The following is a 17,562-nucleotide window of genomic DNA, read 5'->3' on the forward strand; positions in this document are numbered from 1 at the left end:
GGCTTCATTGTTTAAAGATATATATGTAGATCTTATTTTTTTTCTTCTTGACATAAGTGCATCTGCATCCCATTGTCTTTGAAAAGACATATCTTAATAAACTTTTTCATAAAATATTATTTTTTTACTAATTGTCTTTTTACCTTGGCTGAAAAATTGTTACTGAATAAACATAATATTGACTAGAGTTACATACAGTATTCCACACCAGGATGTAATCATTTTAAACTGGATGGAAAAAATGAATGTAAAAATATGTATATGAATTATTTTTAAATATATTATTGTATTCAAGTCCAAGTATATGACTCAGGTCAATTTCCAAATAATAAAAATTATCTTTATTCCAAAGAAATGAAGTTGGAAATGAGAGACGGGTGCTTATTTTAATTAGCTGAGTGATGTTTTTGTCCATTTGGAATCAAAACAATGATCAATTTAATAAATCAAACAGCTAGCCCAGTTGATTGAGAAAAAAAATCACTGAACACAACTGATTATTTTCTTAAAGATATACAGATTTCCAAATTGTATAACTGAGTAGGATTCATAGGAGAATGAATTACAAGAGATTTAGCTGTAATCACAGCACTTATATTTCTAAATTTTGAAAGTATATGCACAATTGTGTAAGGATATTTGAATGTCACACATTAAAATATTTATTTATACTTTATCTAAATGCTATGCTGTCTTATGTCTGCTCTAGTGCAGATTTCTTTCTTTTTTATTATTTAAAGGGGAGAGCATGAACGCAGTCCCCCACTCTCACAAATTATGCAGTCGAGTTTCCCACATTTGGGGAAATCACAGGGGTCAGCACATCCAGAGTGCAATGGATAAGCCTCGCCCTGGGAAATCCACCTTCGTGATCATGGTATCTCCCGGCCAGGTAAGTATTCTAGTTCAGATTTCTAACTCCAAATACTTTTTGTAGTTTCTGTTGATAATTGTTGCCGATAACTGTACCAACACTGATAGCCATACAGCTTATATCCTTCATGGTAACTCCATGTACACACAGTACACCTCCTATCCAAGGTTTTCATGGCAGCAATTTCTAGGAATCCGATAGAGGTGATCTGTAGTGGTTAGTACATTTTACCAATTACAAGTACAAAAGTACAAATTACAGTGGTAAAAAGTACCACTTTTTACCATTTGAACCAACCAGTGACTTCTGACTAACATCTTACATTTCATAAAGTAGTGTTTGAGATTGATGTACTGAATTTCAAATTGAGGGATCTTATGGAACAATGTGCCAGAACCAAACCTAATTCTGTAGGGTCTGACTTCTAATTACATGGATTCACAGTAGCTTTTGCTCTTCAAAATTCTTTATTTCTACACAAAATACTCCTAGAAATAGTAGGGAAGTAAATTCCTCATAACTTTGGTTATAAAATAAAGAAAAAACAAATGTTATAGGAAAGAAAAACTTCAGACTCAAACACTTGTGAAGATATATATAAAAATCATTAATAAATTATGAACAAATCAAACTAAGCAATATATAAAAGAGCAATTCCTCTTGATCAACTCATGTTTATATTTGGGATAAAAATAGTATTTAAGATTTAAAAAGTAATCTATGTAATGGCACATAGTAACTGATTAAGAATAAAATTTACCATATTGATAACTTCAAAATGAACACTTGACAAAATTGTTTTTAAAATTTGACAAGATATTCTGCAAATAAATTTATATTTATACCTTAACATTTAAATCTATCACCCTGAAAGTGGGAATAAATTAAAAGATCTACTCCTACCCCTTTTATTCGTTATTGTACTGGTATGCTTGGTAAGCAAAATAGTCACAAATATGATGTAAAGACTAACTAAGAAACGAGTCATTCGTAATGTAGAGACTGCCAGTTTATACTTCTTGATTTTTCTTGGTTGCTGTCAAGTTGAATGTGATATATGACAACATCATGTAAGCAGAGTAGAACTGTTACATAGGGTTTTTAGGTTGTGACATTTCAGAAGCAGATGATGATTCCTAAGTATATATGTACACATGTATGCTTAAATACATATGCAAAAATATACAAAGAGAGAAAAGGACCTTGAGAGGATATATATGTGTTTATATATGATATATTTGTATGTATACACATGTATATATGCATATATACACAGAGAGAGGGATTTCAAAATTTTCATGGAAACAATTATATTAATTTTCATTCCATTTTCCATGATGTTTTTCAAGTACTCGGTTATGTGTGTATTTATGTATTTGGTGTTCATGGATAGGCATGTTTCCATTGATTTTTTAACTTATAGTTACAAAAATCTACCCTAGGTTTCAAAAGCTTCCAGCAGTTTGAACATCCAACATTCTTGGTAACAGCTAAGAATGTTCTGTAGCAACACAAGGCTTGTTGAGTGTGTGTGTGCACGATGGTGCATGCACACGCACGCACACACACTTTAAGTATCTCAAGTTAAAGTGCCCTTTAATATTCACAGGCATCTGGGTCCAGACACCCCCACCACATCAAAAACTCTGGATGCTCAAGACCTTTAAATAAAATGGCATTGTGTTGCCATATAACCTACACACTTCCTCTTGGTTTTTCTCTTTTTATAAAAAACTGTTCTATTGTGATATAATCTACATATCATTCAATTCAATAGTGTCAAGAAGGGTTGTATAATCATTACCACAATCAATTTAGGAACATTATTTCTTGTACTCCTTGTTATTAGCTCTCTATTACCTCCCAATCTCCCTTGCCATGTCCCCAAGAAACCATTAATCCAGTAACTATTTCTGTATATTTATCCATCCTGAATTTCATCTACTGGAAAATATGCCAAAATAAAAAAGCCAACAGCAACAGCAAAATAAAATAGGAAAAACCTCAATGGAAAACAAAGCAGAAAATCCTATTTTGTATTTTATTTTAAAAAATATGAATCATTTTGCTGAGAGCTCTAACAGGTATCATAGCATTCCATAGATCAAGCACATCAAGCATTATTGTAAAATTGCTACCACAATCAGTCTCAGAAGATTTTCTATTTTCTTGAACTCCTTGATATCAGCTTCCCCTTTACCCCTCTCTCTTCCACCACACCCCCTAAGAACCATTATTCTTTCTTTCTCTCACCCCCTCCTTGTCTTAAACAATCCAATATAACCATTCACATACAATTCTCTTATTCAAGTCTATGTAGTGGAATTATACAATCATCAATGCTATCAGCTCCACCTTCCCCACCATTGCTGCCCCCACACCCTCCTATTACTGTTTTTGAAGGGTTATCTATCTTGAATTTCATATCTTGGATGATCTTAAATATACAAAGGAACATACACAAATCTAACATACTTAATGAGGTAAACATATTAAAACTCATTAATAGTAAGGGAGATTAAAGAACTAGATACAGGAGTCTTCAAACTTTTAAAACAGGGGGCCAGTTCACTGTCCCTCAGACCGTTGGAGGGTCAGACTATAGTTTTTAAAAAAACTGTGAACAAATTCCAATGCACACCGCACATATCTTATTTTGAAGTAGGAAAACAAATGGGGCAAAAACACCCGGCGGGCCGGGTAAATGTCCTCTGTGGGCGGCATGTGGCCCATGGGCCATAGTTTGAGTACCCCTGAGAGGATAGTTATGTGGTTCATCAATGCCATGCCACACCCTGGATTTGTCATCCATTCCATGTGGCCCTTCTGAGAGGGACTGTCCAACTTTGACAACTTGATTGCTTTTTTTCCAAAAAAATATTTTCACTCTGATATTTGAATTGATGGATGCAGAGCTAGTGTGTTAGTCTGTACATTAGAGAAACAAATCCACAGAAACTCATTTGTATAAGAGAGAGCTTTATATAAAGGTTAAGTGCACATCAAGAAAACATCCCAACCCAGTGCTGCCCAAGCCTGGAAGTCCAACATTAACGCACATGTCTGACCACAATCCACAAAGTATTCCTCTATCTTACAAAACACACAGTATGACACCAACTGCAGGAGGAAAGCGGGGTCAGTGAGCGAGCGTGTAAGCATCTCAGTGATGGCAGGGTCTCTACACGGCTGCTCCAGCACCCAGGGCTGCATCAGGGTAGGTCCACACAGCTTCTCCTTGGGGACATCTTGCAGGAAGTGCTCCTTGCCAGCTGAAGCCGGAAACTGCTAAGGCAGCTGCACCCTGGTCCGACCATCACAAAGCAAGAGACCTGAGAACTAGAAAGGCAAGGCTCACTGAGCCATTTATCCCTCTGCACTTCAATTAACCCCACGTGTGTTTATTGTCCAGGTTGGCACAATAAACCAACTACCTCACCTAAGGATGACCTACAGGACAGATTGCATTAGTTACTGTTTAATTATTTAATATTATTATTATTGTAACAAATCTACAAGTGGATGGCTTTAGTAAACAGAGACGCAAAATCTAGCAGTCTAGGAATGTAGAGAAGTCTTGATTCAGAGTACTGACTCTAGGAGGAAAGTTTTCTCTCTATGTCAGCGTTTTATTGTTGATTAGTGTGGAGCTACTCATAAGGCTGGTAGTTCAAATCCACCAGCTGTTCTGTGGGAGAAAGATGATGCTGTCTGCTCCCATAATGAGTTAGTTACGGGAACAATTCTACTCTTCACTTTGGGGTCATTAAGAGATAGAAGTGACTCAATGCAATTGTATATAAAGTATATTTTCCAAAACATTTGCAATAAGTCTAGAGATTATTGTTTTATAGTTTCCAGTGGTCCATTCATGACTCTCCATTAAAATTGTTTATACTCGGATGTAAAAAATAAAAATATGGCAGCCATTCAAAGAAGTAGTGATGAAATTATCTTGAAAATCTCAAATAGGCTTGACACAGCAAAGCAGAACTCAAGTTAAACACAACTTTGTTGCTGCTGCTGTTATTGCTTTAATTGTATTACTTGAAAGTAAACTTCCAGTTTCAGTACACTAGTTATAGTACTTTGTAATGTATCAATAGTAATATGTGTTTAAAAATACACATTTTAAGCAATAACATGATAATATCTGTATACTTATTTTGTTTCCAATAATTTATACAATATGGTATACATTTAAATATGATATTAACATGCAAGATAATGCCAGTAGACTGTTCTCAGTCCATAATGGAAGTTTTCAAAATCATGTGACTATAATTGACCCTATGTCTTTTTTCTCCTTTGATGACCTTGGTATTTCTGTTAAAAAGAGCAAAACGCATTCAGTAGAATTAACTTCAAAACAAAACAAAAAATTTATCACAGGTAAGACTTGGGGTCACACCTGCAGGAGTGTGTGCACTCTTTACCTCAACACCCTATGTGCTAAAGAGTTTCCAGCAGGAATCAAGCCTCTCAGTTACTAAATATATGTACTTGTGTGTGTGTAATTGTATATATTAAATAGATAGATAGGCTGCTTCAGGTGATAGGATTTGGGAGAAATTACATCTTTCATTAATTAAAAAATAGCATATATCATGCTCTCAGATAAGTTTAGAAAAATTTTAACTAGGTTTTTATTATATGAATTTCTAATTACATACTACACTTGATTTTATTTTGTGTTTTAATAGTCAAAATTGCATATAGGCAAATAGTAAGTGCCAGCTGTCTCGACACTTGATTTTTTCAGAATTCAAATGTACATCATTTCAATTTAATTTTTTTAATTAATTGGGAGTTAATACATACATCATATCATTCTATATTTCAATTATACCAAGGAGTATTGTGCAATTACTATCACATTCAGTTTCCAAACATTAATTTCCTTCCTGGACTCCGTGACATTGTCTCCCTTTTATACTGTTCCCCACCCCCTGAGACCCTCATTCTACATGCTATCCCTGTAGGTTAATCAATCTTGGGTTTCATACAACAAAAAACAGGAAAACATTTAAAACAACTTCAAGAGGGTGACTCCCAATTAAATGACACCTACGAGACAAATCCTAATATGAACTAAAACCAAAACAAAGCAAAAATACAGAAAATGTTGGAAACCAGATCAGGTCCAAAGTGCATCAGAAGGGAGATCAAATGACAAAGTTTTAACTGTTCAAGTCAGGTTTAGCCCTTTGATCTTCGACACTCCTCTCTCTAATGCACTCTGTTTAGTAACCACTTTCTTCCAATCCCTCCATTATGGATAGAGAAAGATCATCAGAGGCTTATTTCCTATATAGTTCCCACAAATATATGTGCTCCTACAAAACAGATTTACACAATTTAGGCTCTGACATATAATCCTCCTTTGACTTCGGATTTCATGAAGTACCATCCTTTGGTGACAAATGACGGTGTACTCCTTCCATGTGGACTTAGTAGACATCTCACTTAGATGGTTGCTTGTTTGGAGACAAATCTTTAAGACCCAGATGCTAGTTTATCTGATAGCTGGACAGTACCTAATTTCTTTTCCACATTTTGCTATAACACCCATCTCTTCTGTGTTCCCTTGGAGAGGGCGAGTATTAAGCAAGGCCATGATAAAAGAACTAATTCTTCTTAAGTTAGAGCTAGAATTTCATGTGAACCCAAAACCCATTCCTGGATTTATACTTTTCTGTTTGTTTTTTATCTGACTTTGGCTCCTTTTCAGAATCTCATTATTAATTTATGACAACGTCTTATTGATCACCCTCTGAGTATAATGATCTTCCATTAACATTGTCTTTGATTAGTCCCTGGTGCTAATTTTTAAAAGCCCTGTTTGAGAGAGGGATATTGGACCAATATAGGCTTACTCCGTATCACAGTCCCTGGACTAGTCAGTTATACAGAATCAATCCTTTCACGACTGGATGCTATTAACACAAGCAATGGGGGATGAATGTCACGAAAATTTACAATAATAATCACTGAGACCATCAATAACAGTTTTGCCAGAATAATATATACCTTCATCCAGCATCTAGGGCATTGATGTAGCAAGGCCATGCTTGTCCAAGAATCTTGGTACAAATGTTTTCTGCTTTTTCAGATGCCATGTACTTTCCAACCTAAGTCCTCCTGTTCCAAGTATGACTAAGGTAGAGTCCAATTCACCCAAAGAGTTTCTACAGGGGATATCACTGACGTAGCCTCTGGAACACGCCATGAGCATTGAAGATCCAGGATTCAGTGTCTCAGCATTCCACGGCACTCTACCTGGGTCCCCGGAATACACCCAGAAGCTGGGGAAAATGTGGCGCATTTGGTGCATACCACCAGCAACATTCCAATCTAAAGTCCCCCAGAGCATTTCATTCTTACCCCTAACTGGATGTCAGTCTTCTCTCTTTACCTACCAATAGACGTGAATTTGCATTCACCCAGATGTGTTTGTGTACTTTCCCCTCATTTCAATTTTATATTGTTTAAACCCTATAATGAAGCACTTGTATATACCAATTTGATAATGTTCAAGAGTATACTCTCAACGGAAAGCTGTCATTTCTATCTAATTCTAATGAAACGCTGCTGCTCACCTTGCTATTTCTGCAGTTAGGGTCTTATTTCTACACTATAGTATAGAGTGTGTGGAAATTTGACTTAAAACACGGCATTACCTTCTTTACGGTTTCATCACTTCTGTACCCCTGGCAGCCACGTGCTGTTTCAACCTCGTTCGCCTCAGAGCATTCTCTCTTTTCACTGTACCAGCATAGGAACAATTGGTCTCTGAATTTACCGTTACTAATCACTCCAGTCCACTAAACAGCTTTTCTCATCAAGCAAAACGTTTGTCTTAAATTCAAGTTCTCAGAGTTATCACAATGACTCTATTTCATGATGCAAAATGTTTAATAATACAATGTACCTAGTATAATCTATGCCAGCAATAAATAATTATTTCAATATTTAAAAAAATATATTAGCAGACAGAAAAGCAATTATATCAGGTGATCTAATAAAAGAAATCCACACATTTAATTCCTACTCACAATTGTATATCACTGACAAAAACTAGAATTTAGCAAATTAGAAATGAAAGAAAAGACTCTCAACAGGTAACACTATGATTACAGTTCTCAATATTGACCAATCAAAGAAGCATCATGGTAAGTGAAAAAAAAAAAAGGCTGGAGTATAATGTGTACATGCTTCAACATTTTATTTATCGGAAATGGAGGACAGACAGTGCGAATACAAATAAAGCGGTGTTTGCCTTAGGAGGATGGACATTAACTTTAAGGTACTTTGTGAGATAAGAAAAACTTAAAACAAACCCAAACACTTTTTACTGTGAATTATTAGAAGTTTATATTTCAGAGGATCAACTTTACTTTCAACAATTCAGAACTATTATGTTTTCCTTCCCTAACTGTTTTACTTGACTTCATTCCTTTTTATATGCTTACTAAAATTTTGTTTGCAAAATTGTTTCAATATTTCAAACTTATCAAGTAATGCAATCTGTAGTTTTCATTATATATGTTTGCCTGAATAAACACAATATACATGTAGGTATCAATTAATAAATCAGAAATAATGCTCTCTACATAAAAGTGTTTTCTATTTATCAGCATGACGGAAATTAATATAGATGAAATTTTTAATGCTTTGTAACTCAAGTTGATAACATTTTATGTGTTCATCTTTATCTTATGTGCATTTATAAGAACTACCTAAAATGTAATTATAGAATGAAATAGATCTATTTTTAAAGAACACCAATAACTTTTTTTATTATTGTGATATTAAGAAAGGTGGATAGATCTCATAAGAACATCTTGTTCCCATTTTCTGAAATATACAGTTCTCCTGTAAATAGGTTTCTGCAGAAACACCTACTACTTATCAGCGTTTGAGTAAAAAAAAAAAATGAAGCTTTTTATTTTCCTTTATCCAACTGAACTTTGAGATTGAAAAGTTTTCTTTCAAAATCTTGTTCAGTATTCTTTGAATTTACTTGATTTCTCTGAATATCCAACAGAAGTCTACTTCTCAGAAGGTGTTTTAGTGCTCTGTTCTCTCAAATCTCATTTTTCACTTTTCTTGACTTCACAACTGAACTGTCTTTAAAAAGTCATTTTAAATACAATCCCAGATAACTTAGAATATAGTATAATAAAAATCCTCTGGTTTTAAATAGAGCTTTACCAAAATGTATAAGGGGCCTTAGAAAATCTTTAAATCCCATTTTTTCCATGAACTTTTTGAAATCACTTTATATTTCTTTGTTACATTTTAAAAATGTTTTCCTGCTACTGATTGGTTATTTTATTGTTATTGCTGATGATGAATTTTGTTTAGGATTGCTTTTGTTTTGATTGTATAGTTTGTATTTTATGAGTAATATGTGTGCTAACAATGTTAAATAAATCAGTATAGTGTTGTTTCTGATATTAAATATAATATATAGTCCTGAAGAGGAAGACATATTACAATTTACTGAATTTTACCAACTAGAATTTTTAAAATAATATGTGAATAACACTCACCAGTTCTCAAATTCAGATAACATTTCAAAAGTCACTGAAATTAAGTTGATTCTAATTCATATTGACTCTATAGAACAGAGTAGAACTATCCCTGTGGATTTCTGAGACTATAATTCTTTAAGAGAGTAAAAAGTCTCATCTTTCTCCTGCAGAGTGGCCAGTGGTTTGGAACTGCTGACCTTGAGGTTCTTAGCTCAATGCTTAATCATTGTAATTTCAGGGCTCCCTCCAAATTGCATATGATATGCTTAAATCATTATCATAAAGCTTTTTAAAATAGAACATATCATTTGTATATCAATAACCAATAACGCTTCAGAACTAATTATCTCTTGGTTTGCATTTTCTCTCCTATGATCAAAACTCCAATGTTTATATCTTCTCCATATTCCTGCATTGAACAACACATTTTTTTATGTTCTCAAATTCTTTAGTGTTTGTTTCCTGTTTTTCTCACCTTGACTTAATCTTTTTCCTCCTAAGTCTCTCCAAAGATAATTGGAAACTAATGAACATGTTGAGTTAGAATAAACTTTAACATGATTTACTGTTGTGATAATAATAACAGTAGGTTTGGAAATACTCTCCTAGTAATTAACAGATGTTGATAACACATATGAAGGCCTAATAGACCAGGTTCTTTTTGGTTATAATTGCTTGTTACTGCAAAAAGCAGCAAACGGATAACTCGTTAATTGAAGAAAGGAAATTAATCCAGTGATTTATGTGCTGTGTGGACAGTTTAAAAATTCAATTTTTATATAGCTGATGGTCTAGGAGGCTAAAAATATAAAACTTCTAAATATGTTGATTGTACATAAAATACATATGGATTGTAATTTTTCTTTAGAAATTAATATAAATTATCCAAATAATGGGTACTAATTCTCTATCCAAAGTTGCTTATTTTTGTTACTTTAATAATAAGCTTAAGTAACAATTATTTTATTTTACTAGTAAATAAAAACATTGCGATTGCATATCTTCACTGGTACAATGAAACAGAATGATAAAAAAGAAGTATTTTAAATTGTACTTCATCCATCAATGTAGATCAATTGAATAAACAAACAAGAACCTGAGAGATGTACACATCTGCACATGCAAGAGGGAGAGGAGAAGCTGAGAGAGAGGCAGAGAGAGAAAAAGTAAATATGTGCCCTATACCATTTCCATATTCATATTCTAGGTCTTGTACTTGATTATTTATTTCACTGAAGGCAAATGGTATAAATGTAGAACTAAAAAACAAACAAACCCCAAAACAAATAAAAAAAAACAAAAAAACCCTGAAAATGATGTGGTTGACAGTTCATTTTCTAAGCCACTGGTTCTCAGATGAATAACAGTTGTCCCTAGATATTGCTTGGGAAATTGTTAGATAATGTTGACATTCATCCTAGCTCCAAAAAATTAAGTAAATTTTACTGTTTACAATGAACTAGAAAGTTCAATTTCTCTGAGTGATCTACTAGATATCTACGGTGAGACCATGAATCTTAAAACTCTCTCTACCCCATGCCTGGTCGATCCCTTTCCCCTGATATATGAATCAGACTACAATAAGAAATAGTGAATTTTTTTTTTACTTCTCAGAGACCTAGTTGTAAGTCTGGAGACTAAATTATTAGCAGCTGAATTACTATATGAAGCTCATACAAAAAAAGCTTTGTTATTGTGAGGAATCAAAAGATTCTCTTCACCAAGTCATACTGGCTTGTATGAAATTATTTATGACCTATTGTACATTGTAAAACAAATCAGGCATAACATTTAATTTTGGACTTTGTATTATGTCCCCTCCCTAAGGGAAGGAAGTTATAATATATTCTGTAAAAATTCCTCATAGTCAGGTTGACAATGTCTTTTTCCCCTTAATTTTCAGGGTATAATAATTATAAGTGTCCCATTAAGAAATGTGCATACTTTTTTTAAATTTCAATAGCGCTGATATTAATCAAACTCAATTACCAAAACAGCAAATCCTTATTAAATTATTGAATTTTTTAAGGGCATTTCCTTCAAAACTCCAAATTGCTAATATTGCCTGTTAAAAAAAATATTTTGCATTGCATTTTACCAAGTAATTGGAGTTATCAATTGAATGAATTGAATGCATAATAAGTTTCTTATAAACCACAATTATTTTTTCTATATATTTTCAGTACAAATTGTCATGCTTTATTTTTACTCTTAGAAAAAACAAACAAACTAGTAGGAAACGCTTTTTGACTGGCTTCTCTATGCCAACCCCAATAGTTACAGTAGTCATTATTCTCATGAAGAGAGCTTACTATTAGGGTATTAAGTCATATAAAGTAAAATACAGTTTTATAATAAGTGTGTGTGTGTGTGTGAGGCTGAGTTGACTAGAGAAACAAATCCAGTGACACTCATATATGTGTAACAAAGGGCTTTATATCAAGAAGTATGTATCTATCAAGCAAATATCCCAGTTCAGTCCAGATTAAGTCCGTCAGTTGGTTACTAGTCCATAAATCCCTCTTCAGACTCATACAGCCACAAGCAATGATGCAAAATGCAGGAACATCACAGACTGGTTGGTAGGTGCAGGGTTGCATGGATCCAACAGCTGAGCTGGTCTCAGCATGGCTCACAGGCATGAAGGTGAAGACAGAGTTAGAAGAAGGTTCCTAGGATGCTCCTTATGAGAAGGCGACTCCCATAATGAGTCATTGTCAGGCTGTGGCCTGATTGACAGGTTAGACTCCACCTCTACAATTTTATAGATCCAGTTGCCAGGAAATTATGTAACTATCACAGTGTGCTCACAGAGACATACACACTGTGCCATGGCCAGGTGGGAATATGCTGGAAAGCTCTTGAAAGGCTGACTACCTCGGTTGACTCAAGATGAAACTTGAAAGACTCCCTTGTGATTCAAACTGTTGTTAGGTGCAATGAAGTTATTTCTGACTCAAAGACGTTTTACGCAGAACCCAAGGAATTTCTGTTTGATCTTACACAATCATCACAACCTTTACTATCTTTGAACCTATTGTAGCAGTCACTCCATCAATCCCTCTGACTGAGAATTGTACTCTTTTCTCTGACTTTACCAAGCATGATGCCCTTCTCTAGAAACAGGCCTCTCTTAATAGCATGCCTCAATTAAAAGAGACAGCGTTTACAAAACTTGATTTTCGGAAACATTCAGTCTGTCCTTTGTAAAGACATATTTGTTTGTTCTTCTGATAGCTCATGGTATATTTAGTGCTGTTCATCAACACCATAGTCCAAAGGCACTGAGTCCTCTATATTCTTCCTTTGAATGACCAGCTTACATATTCAAATGAGGTCATTGAAAATATTGTTGCTTGAGTCAGTCTTTAAAAAGTGATATATGTTTGATCTTTAAGCCTTCAAGAGTTTTTTGCAGCAAATTTGTCCAAGGTCTATACTCTATTTGACTCATTGACTGCTGTTTCCATGGGATTTCTGGATCCAAGTAAAGTGTAATTCTTTAATAGTGCATATTTTCTCCATTTGTTGATCATTGGTTCAGTTGTGAAGAACTTGTTTTCTTTTTTTGAAGGTTGTAGTCTTTATATTTATCAATAAGTACTTCAAATCCTCTTAATTTTCAACAATCAAGGTGGTTTTATCCAAATATCATGTGTCAAACACATGTACAAACAACTGGCTAAGTGCAGCAAAACTGACAAGCTAAGTTATCGCCAATTTTTAGATCTTATTTTTTTTCCCTTAGACATAAGAAAGAGTATTAAAATGAGTGGGGGAGCTGGACCAAGTAAGAAGACAGAAACGTATCACTTTCATATGGGATGGGAGATTTTGCCACCACAAGCCAGCATTCAGCTGAAGTCCAGAGCGCATGAACAGTTCTGGAACTTACTCCACAGAGGGAAAGTACCCAAACATGAGAACATGTGCTACCTCCTTGACCGCATTATTTGGCTCTACTTATTTGTGTGAATCAGACTTTTCCCACATACAGATCATTAAGTCCAAATGACTGGTGATCATTTGGAAGTGTGCTTGAGGCTGGGGGTCAACAGCTACTGTCCGGACTATGCATCCCTGGCTAATTCCATTCAGTACAAGTCAACAGAGTAAACTCAGGTCATGACAAAAAAATGTACATAGTTCATTGTGTTGTATTGTGTAATATGGACTCATGCGGTTATGCAGGGTACATAAACATACATTGTACATATAAAGAATTCTCAATTCATTCATGAGTAAATGTAATCAATCAATAAAAATAAATATATGTTTTGCATTTTTGTAGTTGGCAATCATTTTGACTTGATCATTTTATAAGTAGCTCACATGCTGAAAAAGTGTGAGCACCCCTGCTGTGAATAGTTCATGGTCTGTTTGTTGAACTTTAGGAGTGTTTTCCAGTGGAGTCTGATGGGGTGCCAGCCCTGGCCCAAAAGTCTGTTTTTGGTATTCCCTCAGGACTTCCTTGGTCTGCTCCCCTTGCTGTTCTGTTGCACGCCCTTAGTATTTTGCCTAGATGTGGTGGGGTCAGATGGGGTGCAATTCCCACACTGAGTCTCCAGTGTTGTCCCCTGTACGGCTATGGGTCTGTGAGGAATGCCATGTCTCATAGTGGGGCCAACCATATGTCCTCTCTGTCTATTGGCTGCTCTAAGTGGGGATATCATCCTCAAGGATTGGTGGGCCAGGATATGCTCCACTTTCTCTTCCTCCCCCTTCATTTGCTCTCGTGTGCTCTGATCAGACATGTCCTTCTCCCTGAGCTGCAGCTTCAGTGCTGTCCTCTGAAGTAAATTCTTCTGAGGGGAGGGGTGGTTGTCCACATAGTTTGGATTGGGGCCGGCCCCTCAGACATCTCCACTGGTTCCCTGCTTCATGACAATTTATTCTTCTCTGTAAATTTTCATTTTAGTTTGATCTTCCCTGAAAGAAGACAAGTAGGGTCTAATTATAAGAATGACAGAGAATAGGAGAGCTAAGACATTGAGAATCACTGTGATTAGTATAATGTCATTAGAAGATTTTAAGTAGTAAAATATTTTGGCAATTACTATAATAACTTCCAAAGCAGACCTAAGTGCCCCTTCATCAAAACGCTTTTGAGTCACAGATTAGCAAGAAAACTCATCTTCAAGAGAGCATATCAGGAAATTGCTGTAGGGGAGAACTTCCAGGTGGAGATAAATTGAAGTAAACCTCACCAAGTTGGGAGGTACAAGTTGCAAGTAGGTAATTCAAGTGTTCTCTTGATATCTTGGTAGACATAGATAGATCTAATACACACAGGCAACCTCAAAGAAAACAAAACAAGAACAGAAAAACAACAACAACAACAAACTGGCCTGTTAGGATTCAATATTGTTGGTGAACTGTAAATCTTTAAGTCAACAGACTTTCAAATCTTTCTCCTGTGGAATATCTGTGGGTTTGACTTCTGACCTTGGGTTAGCAGTCGAGCATTTTAAACACTATCCCATAAATAAATACATTTGCAGACTAAGCACAAAAGCAAGGCTGTCACAGCAGTTCAGTAACGATCACTGAGGGCCAAGGGAGCTGAAGCTGAAAAAGGACAAGGCAGCACCGCCAGAAAGAAAGACAGCCCTGGCGGGGTCCTTGTTCCTCATTTGGCTGCTGACTGCCAGGTCGGGAGTTGGAAACCAGCAGCTGCTCTGAAGGAGGAGGGGGCTTTCTGTGCCTGTCAAGAGCTAACAGACTTTGAAACTCACAGGGTCAGCTTAGCTTGCTCTTGCTCTCCCTCTCCCTCTCATCGAGCCAATGCTAACTCATAGCCACCCCTAGTGGGTTTCGAAGACTGTAACTTTGTGGGAGTAGAAAGCACAGCTTTTCTCCTGAGGAGCTGCTGCTGGTTTCAAACCACTGACCATGCGAACCACAGCCCAACTCTTAACCACTACACCACCAAGGCCCCTTCACCTTGCCCTGTAAGGTAACCATGAGCATAAATTGGAAGACACGTAGTAATAGTAAAGCTTTATTAAATAGAAATGAATTACTTTGTGAATATATTTTTCACAAATTATATAATTATTGATTCATAATGTGGAGGTGAAGGTTAAAATGGTCTCCTTTTTATTATTATTAAATACTTTTATTGGGGGCTTTTACATATCCCATCACCATCCATACATTCATCCATTGTGTCAAGCACATTTGTACATATGCTGCCATCATCATTTTCAAAGCATTTTCTTTCTACTTGAGCCCTTGATATCAGCTCCTCATTTCCCCCCTCCCTCCCCTGACTTCCCTCCCTCATGAACCCTTGATAAGTCATTGATTATTATTTTCATATCTTACATCATCCTCTGTCACCCTTCCCCCACTTTTCCATTGTTTGTCCCCCTGAGAGGGGATTATATGTTGATCCTTGTGATTGATTCTCCCTCTTTCCCCCTACCTTCCCTCTATCCTCCTGGTATCTTTATTCTCATTGTTGGCCCTGTGGGGTTTATCTATCCTGGATTCCCTGTGTTGTGGGCTCTTATTTGTAGCAGTGTGCATGTTCTGGTCTAATCAAAGAGCATTCTGATAAAAATTTGAAAGTAGATCTCCAAGCTTTTTTTCTCCACGTCTGCCCTGTCTTGGGAGGGTTACAGAAATGTCCCCAACATAGTATTGAAAACAAACTAGCAAACTCACTGCCATCTGGTAGATGCTGACTCACAGCCACCTTCTGTAAGTTTCTGAGCTGTAACTGTTTCTGGGAGTTGAAACCCTAGGTCTCTCTCTCATCCTTGTATAGTTGGTACATAAAATATGGTGTCGTAGCTTTCAGCATTATAACAATGCACACAACCACCACAATACCATCAAGTAACAGCTGTTGTTGAGACAATGGCATGTTGTAAGGAGAGACCAGTACATGTAGAAGGATATTATGTTTGGTAAAGTTGAGGGGCAGCAAAGAAGAGGAAGGCCCTCAAGCAGACGGATTGCCACCATGGTTGCAACAATGGGCTCAAGAGTAGGGACTGTGAGGTGGCACAGGAGAGGGCAGTATTCCATCCTGCTGTATATAAGGTCGTTATGGTCAGAACCGACTCCATGGCACCCGACAAAAACTACAATTGCAAGATTTTAAAATATTTTTAACCACTTCTTGTTGCATAGTTTAATTTTTCATGTTTCTATCACACTATCTATGGACCTTATTTTGACTTTAAAAAATGAGGGGAAAAAGAATTTTATGTTTCTTCATGCTAATAAATTATTGTATAATTACAAAAATAATCTATCAATCCTTGGTCACTTAAAATGCAACCATTTTTGTCACATAAAAATTCCAAATGTCACATTTATATTTCTGAACAATAGTCTATTGCATTTCTCTGCCTGATTACTCTTGCCTTAAGTCATATTATTTGCATTCATATGGCTTTATAATATCCATTTTAAAATCATGAAGAGCCAAAAGTCCTGCATTATTCTTTTTCATAATAATTCTGGTCTTTTTTGGTATATCTTGCCAAAGGCATATTTCTGATAAAATGAAGGATCCTTTCGTTAGTTTGACTGGAATTATATTAAACTATTATATTTTAGGCAATATCTCTATAATATTTCTTAGGTTTTCTTATGAAAAGCTTGGTTGTTATTATTTGTCCTACATTTTTGGTGCTATTATAAATAAGAAGCCATTCATGTTAATGATTTATTTTTTCCTGAAAATAGCAATGTAGCTATGTGTTATAAGTTAAAAATAAGTCACAAAGAGTAACATTCTAAAACAAGCCATTTCTATTTTAATAAATAATTGGTTTATATTCTAAATGCTCAGAAAAATGTTGAATATTGGTAGTTTTTTTTTTACCTCATCAGAAGCATGAGACAATGAACACAAACTCGAAGGTGACCATTTATTTATATACTTAGCTCCAGATAGGAAGGCACTCCAATATCAAGATATTGGATTCTTAAGAAATGCAATTTAATAACCCAAAGAAATTAATAAATTTTTCTTGAATATTCATGCATAGTTAGAAATTTGTGCTGATTTTGCCCACCCCATTGGACAAGGTTAATGACGTGGGATGTCATTCTAGAACGACGTACAATATTGACACTAAAATTTGATTCATCATAGAACTTTGCACTTTAAATCTATAATAATTATTATTAACA

The 17,562-nt window shown here is 35.4% G+C and overlaps 1 non-coding gene across 1 annotated transcript; it reads right to left on the minus strand.

Annotated features, from left to right (window-relative positions):
- Positions 1 to 737: 737 nt before the first annotated feature.
- Positions 738 to 900, minus strand: LOC115872504. Its single transcript, XR_004047902.1, has one exon. It is a non-coding gene; the product is annotated as a U1 spliceosomal RNA (small nuclear RNA).
- Positions 901 to 17,562: the final 16,662 nt, after the last annotated feature.

The sequence above is a fragment of the Echinops telfairi genome, unplaced genomic scaffold (genome assembly GCF_000313985.2).
Source record: "Echinops telfairi isolate 266 unplaced genomic scaffold, ASM31398v2 ScPeMD7_7424;HRSCAF=8462, whole genome shotgun sequence".
Lineage (NCBI taxonomy): Eukaryota > Metazoa > Chordata > Mammalia > Afrosoricida > Tenrecidae > Echinops > Echinops telfairi.